Source organism: Anabrus simplex, chromosome X (assembly GCF_040414725.1).
Source record: "Anabrus simplex isolate iqAnaSimp1 chromosome X, ASM4041472v1, whole genome shotgun sequence".
NCBI classification, from domain to species: Eukaryota; Metazoa; Arthropoda; class Insecta; order Orthoptera; family Tettigoniidae; genus Anabrus; species Anabrus simplex.
Genome location: NC_090279.1, coordinates 223,152,842 through 223,168,921, shown reverse-complemented (window position 1 = coordinate 223,168,921; position 16,080 = coordinate 223,152,842). Strand labels below are relative to the sequence as shown.

The following is a 16,080-nucleotide window of genomic DNA, read 5'->3' as shown; positions in this document are numbered from 1 at the left end:
TGCTTCCACTTACTTGTGCCAGGCTCCTCACTTTCATGTATCCTATCCGACCTCCCTTGGTCAACTCTTGTTCTTTTCTGACCCTGACGCTATTAGGTTTGCGAGGGCTAGGGAGTCTTTCATTTACATGCCCTTCATGGCCCTTGTCTTACTTTGGCCGATACCTTCATTTTTCGAAATGTCGGGTCCTTTCCAGTATTTCTCTCTGATTAGTGTTATATAGAGGATGGTTAATCTAGTTGTACTTCCTCTTAAAACAATCACCACCACTCCCGAATGCAAGCTGATAGCTACTTGCTCCGTAAGTTAGGTTCAAATTTGTCCTTTGAGGACATCGTAAAACTGTTTGCAGCCAAAGCAGGTCATAACCTTTCTTTGTTTTAATTTTCTTACATTTTGTCAAGAGATTACGAGATTAAATAAAATGTCAAAGATTCAACTTGTTATTCATAATATTCGTATCCTAAGTAAATGTCCTACCGGGCGAGTTGGCCGTGCGGTTAGGAGCGCGCAGCTGTCAGCTCGCATGCGGGAGATAGTGGGCTCGAACCCCACTGTCGGCAGCCCTGAAAATGGTTTTCCGTAGTTTCCCATTTTCACACAAGGCAAATGCTGGGGCTGTACCTTAATTAAGGCTACGGCCGACTCCTTCCCATTCCTAGGCCTTTCCTGTCCCATCGCCGCCATAAGACCTATCTGTGTCGGTGCGACGTAAAAAAAAAAAAAAAAAAAAAGAAGTAAATGTCCTGTTGTAAAGCAATAACACACATCCTGATATGATAAGATTTGCGCCGATTTTGATACAGTATAGCAAAAAATGCGTTCGTATTCTGTATTCTGCAAATTTCAAATCGAGTATTTACCATCTAAGCTGAAGGAAAACTGGAATAGGAGAATTACTGTGTGGTAGCGATCAGTGGTAGTCTGGGGTTTAAGCCCCCTCGCCCCCCCCCCCTCCTTGACGAAATAAAATAAACAGAAACCGACAGTAAGCAAGTGAAAGTCTGCGGCTCTTTTGCATAATCACAGATACATAATTGTAAATCCAACAGATCTGTTGAATCAAGTGTGGAAAGTTCGCTGTAGAGTTAAACGGTTGACCTTGATCATATTGTTCTTGTTGTTCGCACACAAGCACATCCCCCTACGCTGGTGGCACTTCTTACACCAACGATTTAATGCGAAAATATGGAAAAAGTGAGAGGACTTGACATTGCGTTGAGAAGAGTTTCAGTCATACAAGTTTGAAGGTACAGGGGAGTTAAACTGCTGCAATGTTCTTTACGTTGGTAATAAGTACCCTTCATGCTGTACGAGTTCGAGGGTCAATCAAACGGAGGTGACTCATTTCCATGGTTTGTATCGCAAGAAATGGAGAGTATGTACCTCGATACCTTGGATTCTCCTGGCATCAGTGGCCTCCGCTCTCACACAGCCGCACAGGCCAATTCACCTTTGCTGCAACATACCAAGTATTCTCTTCTACTGCCATTGAAAATTGTCCGGCTCCATGGTTAAATGGTTAGCGTGCTGGCCTTTGGTCACAGGGGTCTCGGGTTCGATTCCCGGCAGGGGCTGGGTGTATGTGCCGTCTTCATCATCATTTCATCCTCATCACGACGCGCAGGTCGCCGAACATGTCCTAGGACACTCCCGGCACTAAAAGCCATACGCCATTTCATTGACACTTTGGAACCTATGGTCTTGTTTGAAATAAATTGCCAATAATAACCCATACTTCAGAAGAGGAATACAGGATTACATTTCATAAAATTGTCTTAGCTCGGACAGCTTCGTATTTAGGAATAATTATGCGTAACTTTCCTCAGTCACTCCCTCTTCACAGAGGACGGTTCACTTTTTCTCACTCACGAACTACTGAACTTCATTTCGATGATACCTGTGACCTCATTGATGAATCATTCCCACTATAGATTTTCGTGGGGTCGGCTCTTTGCAGTTTTCCTAATAGCTGTGCCCTCGAGGAGTAGATGCGGTTAACAGACTAACTTGGTTCTTATGTCAGATTATGTATGTTCGGCAGTGACAACCACACGAGGCACCTAGGAAACAAGACAGAAAATTCAGTCTCGAGTGTTTACGTCTGATACATGTTCACTGCAGATTTTCACTCATGTGCAAATATTCTTCAGCAGTCATGGTAAACTACTGACGATGGTGATTGTTATAATGTGAAAAGCCGCGTAGTTCTTATCTCCTCTATGTTGAGAAGTGTGTGGCAACAGGGCGAGTAATAAAAGTAGACCAACCAATTTCAGTTGGGGCAGCGTTGCTCACACCTCACAAAGACAGGCTCCCTTTGTTCGCCAGCAGCTGGTGGCGCGGCAGATGGTGAACGTTCGTCAACCTGATCCTATCAGCGTCAGGGGTTCAAGTTACTCATCACTACGTCGTAGTGTGCAAGAACCATGACATTATTCGTGTCTAATCGTCATATCATCCACACATTTCCAAACGGGGAACATAACAAAAGACATGTATGTTTGACAGGATAATAGGGGAGGTACAAACATGTGAATTAGGTAGAGTATAATATACTTGCTTCTGGTACGTCGCACTCAACATGCTTTATTGTTTCTCACTACTGACTCGCGAGTCTTCTCTTTCGGCCTGTCTATTTAATGACAGCGCAGTGGACGGCCGATCTTCGAGTGCCAGTGATACCGGGTAGGAGAATCGTCCAAATATCGGAGAGGAGCGATAGAAACATTCTGTGGCTGAATCCACCGCATTGAGAATCTGTTCACCGGGCGATTTGGTCGCGCAGCTGTGAGCTTGCATCCGGGATATAGTGGGTTCGAACCCCACTGTCGGCAGCCCTGAAGATGATTTTCCGTGATTTCCCATTTTCACACCAGGCAAATGCTGGGGCTGTACCTTAATTAAGGCTACGGCCGCTTCCTTCCCATTCCTAGGCCTTTCCTATCCCATCGTCGCCAACGCAAAACAGAACGTAGACGACGAGGCCTGGCAGCACATTGATGGGGCATTGCCCCGCCTGAGCCAACTTTCTAAACGGTATGACCGGCCAATGTCTTCCCTGCGAGAAAGTGTGCTCCGTTCTGTGTTGAAAGTTAGCGGCACACTCTGTTTTCAAGTAGGAAGTGTCTCGACTCTGTTTTATATTCCCTCCTGCGTGTGGAGTGGTGTACACAAACGATGCTATTGAACGCGGTACCATCATTTAGTTGAGGAGCCAGATAATAATAATAATAATAATAATAATAATAATAATAATAATAATAATAATAATAATAATAATAATAATATGGCCTCTGACACAGTGTGCAGTCGACCGCCTGCGCGGCAATTTTGATATACCATGGGGAAAAACCGGACCTGTGCTGGGCGATCTATGGGTGAGAGTCTTGTCACTCCATGTCACACGATGTCCATATATAGAATATGACTAGTGACATCAAATTAGCCGACATATTCTTCACTGATTACGATAAACTCTTTTTAAGAAACAATCTAGTGGCGATCTTGGATGTCATGATCTCTGTGGAATTATTCGGCCATCAAATAGGACGAGGAACATTAAGGAGGAGACTGCTCTAGACGGGCCCTGCCGCATTTTGCACGATGCTTGCCTGTAGCTAACTTCCTCCTCTTCGCAAGAATACCGTTTGTATAGCAGTGATGGCGACACAACTTAGATTCGTCCTATAGTTCTAAAAATGAAAATGAAAACCCACACGCTGTTTCCAATCATTCGGCCGCGTCAGGAATAGAATCAATGAAGCCCCCATCTAGCGGCGAGGATAGGAATTATGCCGGCTGCCAAAACCTGTCGCTCTCCTCTGGGGCAATGAAGACTGATTCCTGGAATGAAAGATGACATAGAAAACCGGAGTATCCGAGGAAAACTTGTTCTGCCTCCGCTTTGTCCAGCACAAATCTCACATGGGGTGACGGGGATTTGAACGACGGAACCACGGAGGCTCTTCCGATAGTTCTAATGTCGTTTAAAACAATCCGTGGACTATATGAACCACTCTATATTTCGTCTTTCGGGATAGGGTTTGAACCCACCTTCTACCGAACGTGGAAACTGTCAACAAAAGCAATCACATACGTACAAGTGGATTGTTATGCTTTTGAGCGTTCAGTCTGCAAGCCCGTGTCACTCCGTCACTCCCTCGGTCCTACTGGGAATTTCTCCTCAAACGGGTTAGGGACCATTGCACGACTCTGAATATGACCGGCCGTTAGGACCACGGCGTGCAAGCCGATGGTAATTCTATACACCCTATACGCGAATTCTAAAGCTGAAGCCCCCGGCGGGCTACAAGAGTTATTAACATTTCCAACTCAGGAGGAATCTTTTGGCCCAAAACCATGTAGTCATGGAGTTGGACTGAACGTCACTTGTATCCCAAATCACAGTTCTGTTCATTGAGCAAACTATAATTTCAGATATGTTACGAGAAATATGATTACGCTTGTTGTCATCGAGGTCATCGGGCCCTAATGGTACGAAATGGAATGACAAATTAAAAGTCCAAAAGTCTCCACTGGCCAGAATTCAAAACGTGAGGACGAAGAATGAATGGATGGAGATGAATTTAACACAATCAGTGGATATAATTATGCCTTCCGTTCACAGAAACTGACGTAAAACAACAGGATTACTGACCAAGGGACTGCTGCTATAGCATAACACTGAATCGATGATGCAGTCTAAAAGTTATCGGCCCCTCATAACGGTACTTATCGCTAGGAAAGTAGAACCATAGTATTTATCACGTTGCGGTACTGATCAAATGTAGCAGAGACTCGCGGGATTCCACACATTATGATACTACTCACAGGTTATGAAATTCGACATATAATACAGATCACATTGCGGCGCCATTTACAGGCAACGCAAACATATGGTGTTCATCACATAAGTGTACTAACCACTATCCCGTTGTGTTCCTCATATAGTGTGTACTAATCATAGGCAAGGCAGAACCATGGTAGCTATCATCTCATGGTCCTGCTCATATGGTGGTACTAATCATAGGTACTGCAAAAGCCGATCGCACGGTGCTCCTGTGTGTTACTAATCACAAACCTATTTGGTACCCAATATAGTGGTACTACGCGCAAGTAAATGCGACCCATGATGTTCTCCGCGTGGTGGTACCAATCACAAGTAGTTTCATAGTTCCAAGACAATCATCCCTTGGTCGCCCCTTTTAGTCGCCTCTTACGACAGGCAGGGGATACCGTGGGCGTATTCTTCGTCTGCGTCCCCCACCCACAGGGGGTTGTGTGTTTGGTCCGCGAGAGGTATTTTATTTCCCTCAAGTCCGCCGGCAAGCCGGTTAAGACCCCCGTATCCGCCACGTGGGAGTATCACCTCTCCCCCTGCTACGCCATTACGAGAAATATTCCTTAAATGTATACATTATTGTGCGACATATGCCAGATGACCGTGGAGAATATAAATGAAACGTTTCTGTGCAGGAAACAAAGACTGTGAAATGAAATGAAAACCTGCAGCCTGTCGCAATGATTAATGACTGACAGATAAAATGAAATGATTGTGAAAGATGACAGGGAAAACCGGAGTACCCGGAGTGACCGCCATTTAAACCTGGAACCCAGCGGTGAGAGGCCGACGCTTCCTGGGAACAAACACTAATTAAACAATAACAACAGAGTTTACACAACTCTGTACAGGAGCCTGATTTACGAAACTGCATTATGTATTCAAAACATTGATCTAAAACTGCGTAATAGCGATCGTATCTCGCCAAAACCTCTTCAGAATGACAGCCATGGTTAGTCCTATCACGGTTGTCTGTGGCGACCACCTCCCTTGGTCAACACTCGTTCTTTTCCGATCCTGACGCACCCCGATCAGCACCTCAAGGACGGTTGCACTTCAGACATGTTGTTGACTCTCCGCTCTCTCGATTATGAGACTGTACCGCTTTAGAAGGCGTTGACCTGAGCCCGCTATTTCAAAACGAAACGCACAGGGGGGGGCGCGCAGACGACAAAAAACTGACGGTCGCTTTTAACGACCACAGCATTATATTCTATAAAAAGATATTCCTAATTGGTGAAGGCAGATGACTGTAACATGAGGCCAATCAGGAAGTGTTTATAAATAGTTTGGGGTTTACTTCACATTCCCTGAAAAGTAAAGGATACCATGGCCGTACTTGAAGTGGGTTTGGGTTTCAAACTCCGCAATTATGACGGAAAAGAAATAAAGAATTTACAAAAAATTCTTAGACCAGCCTCCAAGTGGTTAGTTTTAGCAGTATCTGGCCCTTTCACTTTTGACAACTTCCAGGTCGCTTCAAACTTTGTTTAAGCACAGCATATTTCTAAGGAAATGAAACTCATTTGGTACAAAACATGTGAACAATCCTTGGAAAATAAGTAAAACAATCTAAATATTTTATACCATGTTTGGTCAAATATAAACTCTTTCTAGCTTTTGTGAGCACGATATAGGTCACATACCTGAAGTTTGTGACAACCACAGGAAAAGTTAATTGGACACCTCTAAAATGTAACTCATGTAAACTGGACAGAAGACATAACGCCTGTTCTCTTGTTCAGGAGCGGCAAACGTATGGCCGGCAATCCAGCGAAAAGAGATGAAGTATTTATTACGTTTCGTGCTAATTTATCATATTTTCTCCTTGATGAGCTGTAGGAAATAAATGAATAAAGAATTAATAAAACACGCAATAGAATAGGGTCTATCTTCTTTGGTAACTTTTAGTAATTAATTAGTATAATGCAATAACAATGAAATCAGCTATGTCGTCTTCCATTCTATTGTTGGACGTAGTTGTGTTCGCTCCAAGCTCTGCAAGATACTTTCTACGAACAGTTTTTGTCCCTTTTAAAACTGAACAAAACCAATTAACAAGTCAGCTTATTGATTGTCATTTAAAAAGTATTATGAGAGTTGCAACAAAAAATATGTCAACAGGTTTTGAACATCTTATAGGCGGTAAGTGATGATGATGCTTGTTTAAAGGGGCCTAACATCTAGGTCATCGGCCTTTAATGGTACCAAATGAGACGAAATGCTATGACAATATAAAAGTCCAAAATCCTCCACCGACCAGAATTCAAAACATGAGGACGAAGAACGAATGGATGGATATGTATTTAAAACAATCAGTGGAGCCGACCCAAAATGACTCTGTCACAGAAAATGACGTAAAACACTAGGATTACTGCTTCGATAGCACAGTACTGAATCGATGATGTTTACGGCCCCTCATAATGGTACTTATCGGTAGGAAAGTAGAACCATGGTATTTGTCATGGTGCGGTAGCGTACACTAGCGGTGTTCCACACATTATGGTACTACTCGCAGGTAATGAAATTCGGACATGGTATATAGACCTATGGTGTTTCGCACATTGCAATGCACACCTATGGTTTCCATCACATAAGTGTACTAACCACTATCCCGTGGTGTTCCTCATATAGTGGGTACTAATCATAGGCAAGCCAGAACCATGGTGTCGCTAATGTAGTGGTACTGTAAAAGCTTGACCGCACGGTGCTCCTGAGTGCTACTAATCACAAACCTATTTGGTACCTAACATAGTGGTACTACGCGCAAGTAAAAGCTACCCATGGTGTTCCCCGTGTGGTGGTACTAAGCAAAAAGAGTTTCATGGTTCTAAGACAATCAACCCTTGGTCGGCCCTTACGACAGGCAGGGGATACCGTGGACGTATCCTACATCTGCGCCCCCCCCCACAGGGGGTTGTGTGTTTGGTCCGCGAGAGGTCTCGTATTTTATTTCCCTCAAGTCCGCCGGCAAGCCGGTTAGGACCCCCTATCCGCCACGTGGGAATATCACCTCTCCCCATGCTACGTCAGCATAGTAGGTTCGCGGTAGACGAGAAGTGATGCCAGATATAATTATTTCTAAATTGTGTACCAGTTATGAAAGTGATCGAATGAACGTTACACCTGGCCGACAGGAGTGCTACAAACAGTAGGGGAAATTTAGAACGGATCGTTCCGACTTTCGATCAAGATTTAAAAGAAAAACCGGATTTAGCGCGCTACTGTCTCTGGCGACAGAGCACTAATTCCTGACGTGGCCAAGTGTAGTCCTATTTTGTACACATAAATATTTATACATTTTTTTACTAAATGTTTTAACGTTGCACCGACGAGGGACTAGGAAGAGGCGTCCGTGGCGGTACCAGCCCAGCTAACGGTGGGGTTCAAACCGATCATCTCCCGGATACGAGGTGATGAGATGACACATGTTCTTCCGATCAGTTCCCTGTGAGCTGAGGACGTACAACCATCGGACCTGCTTGGGATCCTACACACCGAGGACGATACAGTTCTTGCTTTTTACGTCCCACTAACTACTTGGGACGCCGATGTCCCGCGGAGTTCTTTTACGTGCCAGTATATCTACCGACATGAGGCTGAGAGCACCTTCAAATACCACCGGACAGATTGAACCTGCCAAGTTAGGGTTAGAAGGCCGGCATAGCCACGCCATTCTCAAATACCGTTTCTCTAATAACTTTAATCTTTTTAACATATTGTGCATGCACTTGCATTTTGTGGAGCATTTTTATATGGATTATCGCTTTACTTTTAAAAATACATGAACATGCAAACGAACATTGTTTTCTTGGAAATACATACATACATACATACATACATACATACATACATACATACATACATACATACATACATACATACATACATAATCACTGTAGACTGTTATGCCTTTCAGTCTGCAAGCCTCTGAGAATTTACTAAACGTCGCCACAATCCTCATTTAGGTCTATACCTCTTATCTTTAAATCGTTAGAAACCGAGTCTAACCATCGTCTTGGTCTCCCTCTACTTCTCTTACCCTCCATAACAGGGTCCATTATTCTCCTAGGTAACCTATCCTCCTCCATTCGCCTCACATGACCCCGGTTTATGTGTACAGCTTCGTCCATCGAGTTCATTCCTAAATTAGCCTTTATCTCCTCATTCCGAGTACCCTCCTGCCATTGTTCCCACCTGTTTGTACCAGCAATCATTCTTGCTACTTTCATGTCTGCTACTTCTAACTTATGAATAAGATATCCTGAGTCCACCCAGCTTTCGCTCCCGTAAAGCAAAGTTGGTCTGAAAACAGACCGATGTAAAGATAGTTTCGTCTGGGAGCTCACTTCCTTCTTACAGAATACTGTTGATTGCAACTGCATTAGCTTTACTACACCTTGATTCAATTTCACTTACTATATTACCATCCTGGGAGAACACACAACCTAAATACTTGGAATTATCGACCTGTTCTAGCTTTGTATCACCAAATTGACATTCACTTCTGTTGAATTTCTTACCTACTGACATCAATTTAGTCTTCGAAATGCTAATTTTCATACCAAACTCATTGCACCTATTTTTAAGTACCAACATATTAGAATGCAGGCTTTCGGGCATGGGTCAGACTGCTTACTACATTTCCACCTGACTGAATCCCTCCCTGCCATTTTATACCTTTCAGCAGATGATCCATGTAAACTACGAACAGCAAAGGTGAGAGATTACAGCCTTGTCTAACCCCTGTAAGTACCCTGAACCAAGAACTCATTCTACCATCAATTCTCAATGAAGCCCAATTGTCAACATAAATGCCTTTCATTGATTTTAATAATGTACCTTTAATTCCATAGTCCCCCAGTATGGCGAACATCTTTTCTCTCGGTACCCTGTCATATGCTTTCTCTAGATCTACGAAACATAAACACGCCTGCCTATTCCTCTCGTAGCATTTTTCTATTACCTGGCGCATACTGAAAATCTGATCCGGACAGCCTCTCTGTGGTCTGAAACCACTCTGGTTTTCATCCATCTTCCTCTCAACTCCTGTCAAAAATATTATACTTGAAAGATTTTTAATTATTCTGGAACAAATTGTAGCCACAGCACTAATGAGTACTGAAATAAAGAATGATGTTTATATGGGTGTAAATTATTTGGGAAACGGCTAAAAAATGCATATTATACAACCGCCATTTTGAATGTTGGACGATATGGACATGTTGAGAAAGCAACGCAAGATTTCATTTCAGTAACGCATTTTGTCTACGTTGGCCCCTCGTCGTGGCCATAAACAACTAGCAGAAAGAAAGAAAGAAAGAAAGAAACACTGCTGTGGCAACAGCGCGCTCAGTCACCCCAGGAAGCCCTTTGAGTGATCCAACAAAGAGAACGAGTTGAAGGGCGCCTGCAGCTGTGCGCTTCCTTCATTTTGATTTCAACAATCTGCCTGTTCCTGTACTGAAAGGATACATTTTGAATACTTTTAAAGTAACAAACTTTTCTTAAAGAAAACAAACAAACAAAACAAAACAAAACAAAACACTGGCCCGCAGTGGAAAAGCGTAACTGAGAAGATTTTGGAAGTAGTCCTACCGACTCAGATTGGCGTAAAAATGAGGAAAAGATACGCCGACAGGTAGCAAGTCCATGTCGTACGGTGTCCACCGCAACAGATCTACCATTTGCCAGAAATTGACGCGCAGGCAGCCTCAATGCTAAGGCCATACATTTATTATTAAAAAAATAACGGTTGTGAAATTAAGACATGGAAATGTGTTCACACACGGTCGCAGTCTGGTAGTGTCGCCCTCCGGATCCCAAACCCGGCTGAGGTAGTCACATTTTTGAAGGTCACTCTCCATGTCGTACGATGTCTGTCACACATTCATGGAGTTAATCCCATGAATGGTCAGCGTACTGGCCTTCGGGTCACAGGGTCCCAGGTTCGATTCCCGGCCGGGTCGGGGATTTTAACCTCCATTGGTTAATTCCAATGGCCCGGGGGATGGGTGATTGTGCTGTCCCCAACTCACACTACACATAACACTATCCTCCACCACATGACACGCAGTTACCTACACATGGTAGATTCCGGAGGGTCTGCCTTACAAGGGCTGCAATCGGCTAGAAATAGCCACACGAAATTATTTTATTTACCCCGCAAAATTTGTTTTAAAATGTAAACTTTTCCCTTTGAAAAGTTAATGATCATGAATGAGTATAGCGTAATGAAGCTTAAAGCTAAAATATTGATATTTTAGACAACTCCAGCATTCGCTGTTACTAAACAGGAGGCTGTGTGTACCGTAAGTACTACCGGCCGACTTCAAGCTGCGTAGACTGCGCAAATGGTTCAGAAGTTATGACCATTTTAGAGTGTAGTGGTAATTCGTTCCCTGTTGTCTGCTAGCAAGTTGCCTCTACCTCGCCGCTAGAGGTGCTAGTGTCGCTCCAGCTGTCAAATGGATGAACCTTCCTCTTATTAGAGCTTCGCGACTGTATATATTAGACTGTGGTATTAGGTTATATTTATACATTTTGTTGATTGTCTGAATATAATTGATTCGTTTGCTGTAGATTAGTAGCGATTTGTCTGCGTGTTTGAAGTGTATTTTTCCCATAATTTTTCTTATAATTACAGCCTCAACATTGCCATAATGCATTATTGTGTGTTAGGAAGTTAATTGTCATTTGTTGTCAATTCCTGGTATATTGCATATTATTATCTTTATATGCGTGTCACTTTTCTAAGCACCCCCTTGGGGTGGGGGCGCAGACAAAGAATACTCCCACGGTATCCACTGTCTGTCGTAAGAGGTGGCTAAAAGAGTCGACCTAGGCACGAATAGGGATTGCGGTTTGGTATCATGTGTTGGACCCCCTGTGGATGGGAGGGAATGAATACATTCACAGGTAATCCCTGCCTGTCGTAGAAGACTAAAAGGGTCATGTGGCCATCGGCCCCTCTTTATTTTTTATTGTTTTTGAGGGTTTCAAAAGTCTTGATGTGCGTGCTGCTCGGAGATGGGCCTCTTACGTGTGCGAATACGCCCGAAAGCCCCTCTTGTGACCACCCAGGGGAGCGCATGTACCCGTGCAGTAGTATCCGCCTGATAACATAGGTCCCCACACAGCCGAATGCCAGAAGGACTTTGGTTTTTATTTTTTCCTCGATATTTATTACTCTGTACACGTTATGGGGTACATGCTATTGCGGGTGATTGGAGGAAGGGAGTCCTAGGCATCGTCCAACGTCGGACCCCGGGCAATACCGGCTACAGAGGCCCCTGATCGGAGCATTCGGAGAGGGCATGGCCTCGAAACGTCTTCCACCTGCCCAAGGTGGTTCCCCACTGAAGTCTAACTTTTGATTCCTTGAGGGGTTCAACCCTGTGGGAAGGAATGGGATCACACTTCCCTAGGTTTCTGGTTGCTACCAGAACCAATGGACACGATTTTTAAGCTGGTAAAATCGATCCTTTTTAGTAGACACATTGAAGGCGTCTACGGCGAACTTGAGGATCTCCAGAAAATGCGCAACCGTAGTTTGCTTTTGAAGACTCATACAGCACTGTCAGCCGATCAGTTGCTTAAGTGCGACCACTCTGGCGAAATACCCGTCAAAGTGGAGGAGCACAAATCCTTGAATCTGGTTCGCGGAGTCATCTTCCACTGCGACCTTATTTTGAACACTGACGATGAGTTGATGAAAAATGAAATGACGTATGGGTTTTAGTGCCGGTGCAGGTCTTTTGATTTGACTTCCGTAGGCGACCTGCGCGTCGTGATGAGGATGAAATGATGATGAAGACGACACATACACCCAGCCCCCGTGCCAGAGAAATTAACCAATGATGATTAAATTTCCCGACCCTGCCGGGAATCGAACCCGGGACCCCTATGACCAAAGGCCAACACGCTAACCATTTAGCCATGGAGCCGGACGATGAGTTGATGGAAGGCATGAAGAACCGTGGCGTGACTCACGTCCGGCGCATTACGCGTAAAGTCAACGGTGAAGACGTTGCCACTGGCGCCTTCATTGTCTCTTTCAACTTGTCAGAGTTACCCGAAAATGTCACGGTAACAACTTCATGTTTGTGGGTTACTGTAGTCACATCCTAGTTCGTGAACCATGGGCAACGGCTGAGTGGCCTAGTAAGTGGTCCTGAGAGTCGGGATACCAGTTGCTATGGAATGGGTGTGGCCATCTCGGACATATTCTGAGTCTGGCCCTCCTTGTGCTCAGGCGGCTAGGACTATACAATTCACCGCTGGTCCCTAACTCGTTAGAGGAAAGATCCTCACTTGGACTATGTGCAAGTAGGGTAGCATCCTGCTTCATGAATTTACCGAGCTCAGAACATTTTAAGCAAGCCTTGGACCTATGGGAGTAACGGAGTCCCACTCCCATTTGAAAGGCGAGGAGCTCCTTGGAAACAACTTGGCGAATGAAATGGAATTCGATGGGGAGCTATAAATATTAATGGGGCTTATGGAAGAAAGAAAGTAGAACTGGCTGAGTCAGCAAAGAGGATGCATCTGGATGTGCTAGGAGTAAGTGATATTCGGGTAAGGGGAGATAACGAGGAAGAGATAGGAGATTATAAAGTGTACTTGACGGATGTTAGAAAGGGAAGGGCAGAGTCTGGGGTAGGGCTCTTTATCAGGAATACCATTGCATGCAACATAGTTTCTGTTAGGCACGTAAATGAGCGAATGATGTGGGTAGATTTGTCATTTGGAGGAATTAGGACTAGAATTGTGTCCATGAATTCACCATGTGAGGGTGCAGATGAGGATGAAGTTGACAAGTTTTATGAAGCATTGCGTGACATCGTGGTCAGGGTCAACAGCAAGGATAGAATAGTGCTAATGGGCCATTTCAATGCGAGAGTTGGGAACAGAACTGAAGGATACGAAAGGGTGATTGGAAAATGTGGGGAAGATATGGAAGCTAATGGGAATGGGAAGCGTTTGCTGGACTTCTGTGCTAGTATGGGTTTATCAGTTACGAATACATTCTTCAAGCATAAGGCTAATCACCGCTACACATGGGAGGCTAGGGGTACCAGATCCATAATAGACTATATCTTAACCGACTTCGAATTCAGGAAATCTGTTAGGAATGTACGAGTTTTCCGCGGATTTTTCGATGATACAGACCACTATCTGATTTGTAGTGAACTAAGTACCTCTAGGGCCAAGGATAGAAAAGTGAAATCTGTCTGCAAACGAATAAGGGTAGAAAATCTCCAGGACGAGGAAATTAGACAGAAGTACATGGATATGATTAGTGAGAAGTTTCGAACAGTGGAGAGTAAGCAGGTTCAGGATATAGAAAGTGAATGGGTGGCATACAGGGATGCTGCAGTGGAAACAGCAAGGGAATGCCTATGAACAACGGTGTGTAAAGACGGGAAAAAGCGAACATCTTGGTGAAATGATGAAGTGAGAGCAGCTTGTAAACGTAAAAAGAAGGCTTATCAGAAATGGCTCCAAACAAGGGCCGAGGCAGACAGGGATTCGTACATAGATGAAAGAAACAGAGCGAAACAAATAGTTGTTGAATTCAAAAAGCTAGTTGATTTACGTTGCACCGACACAGATAGGTCTTACGGCGACGATGGGACAGGAAAGGGCTAGGAGTGGGAAGAAAGCGGCCGTGGCCTTAATTAAGGTACAGCTCCAGCATTTGCCTGATGTGAAAATGGGAAACCACGGAAAACCATTTTCAGGGCTGCCGACAGTGGGGTTCGAACCTACTATCTCCCGAATACTGGATACTGGCCGGACTTAAGAGGCTGCAGCTATCGAGCTCGGTGAATCCAAAAGGAAGTCGTGGGAAGAATTTGGTAACAACCTGAAAAGGCTAGGTCAAGCAGCAGGGAAACCTTTCTGGGCAATAATAAATAATCTTAGGGAGGGAGGGAAAAAGGAAATGAACAGTGTTTTGAGTAATTCCGGTGAACTCATAATTGATCCCGTAGAATCACTGGAGAGGTGGAGGGAATATATTGAACATCTTCTCAATATAAAAGGAAATAATCCTGGTGGTGTTGCGAACAGCCAAGCTCATGGGGAGGAGGAAAATGATGTTGGTGAAATTCTTGAACTAAGTGCCTAACAGTCTGTCTTACAGCGCAACACTCGCAACATGGTGAAGGTACTTTCCTCCACTTGTACGGGAGATCCCCACACACACCGTGATTGGTCCGAATTCTATTTAATTTCGATCAGATCTTTCTAGGTTGAATAAACCCTGGCACCTTCTCAGTTATTCAGGGCATTTCTGAACTCTCTGGAGGGGCAAACAATTTCCCATCATGAGACCATCTCTCAGCCAGATTGAATTTGTTAGCTACGAGGTTCTGCGCTGTGCAGATAGGTGGATGTAGATCGGCAACGTCACCATGAATAGGTTGGTCTGGATCTTCCGACATCAGAATGTTGTACCGCCGTAAATTAGGTGGAGGGATGTGGCGGAGAATAGGAAGCCATTGCGTGGAAGTTGCTATAATATTGTTCCTGTAATAATGCGCAAGGCCTTTGCTGGCAAGATGTAGTGTTTACAGTGCACTATGTCTTCTGGTATTGGCTAGAATAAAATTGTTACTTTCATTTTCCTGTCTCAGTCTTATACTTGGCTTTGACAATATGAAAGTGGCTGAGGTATGAGCGATCCTAGTAATGTCATTCCTTATGCAGCCAGTCCCTGCTATGAATGGTGTGAAAATGTCACTCATAGGGTCGGTTGGTGCATGCATTTCAGTGGGCTTGGCAGACTGATGTGCAATAGCAACTTCTGGCTCAGTGAGGAAAGCAACGGGAAACGACCTCACTCCTCATTTCCCTATTACGCCTCTTCTGTGACACCTAGGCCATCTATGACAGCTAATGGTGAACCTGTTGAGGATCCAACCAGCCTTCGGGCTGAATACCCAACATACATGCAATCATGCGCATGGTGTTATTCAGCTGTAGGCCTACATCTATTAATCTTACATGAGGACTGTTTATCCACACCGGAGCGCAACATTCAGAGACAGAATAAACTAAACCTAAAGCTGAGCAACGGAGAGTGGCTGCACTGGCACCCCAAGTGATACCGCATAATTTCCGCAGGATGCTGTTTGTCTTCATTTTGGTAGCAGTCGTTCGTAGATGTTCTTTGAATTACAGTGTTCTGTCCAGTGTTACACCCAAATTTTGGAGATATCTGTGGTGGAGAA

General features: G+C 44.2%; 1 protein-coding gene across 1 annotated transcript in view; it reads left to right on the top strand.

Annotated features, from left to right (window-relative positions):
- LOC136885953 (uncharacterized) overlaps window positions 1–16,080 on the top strand; it is an 83,191-nt gene that overhangs the window by 26,278 nt on the left and 40,833 nt on the right. The window lies entirely within an intron of this gene.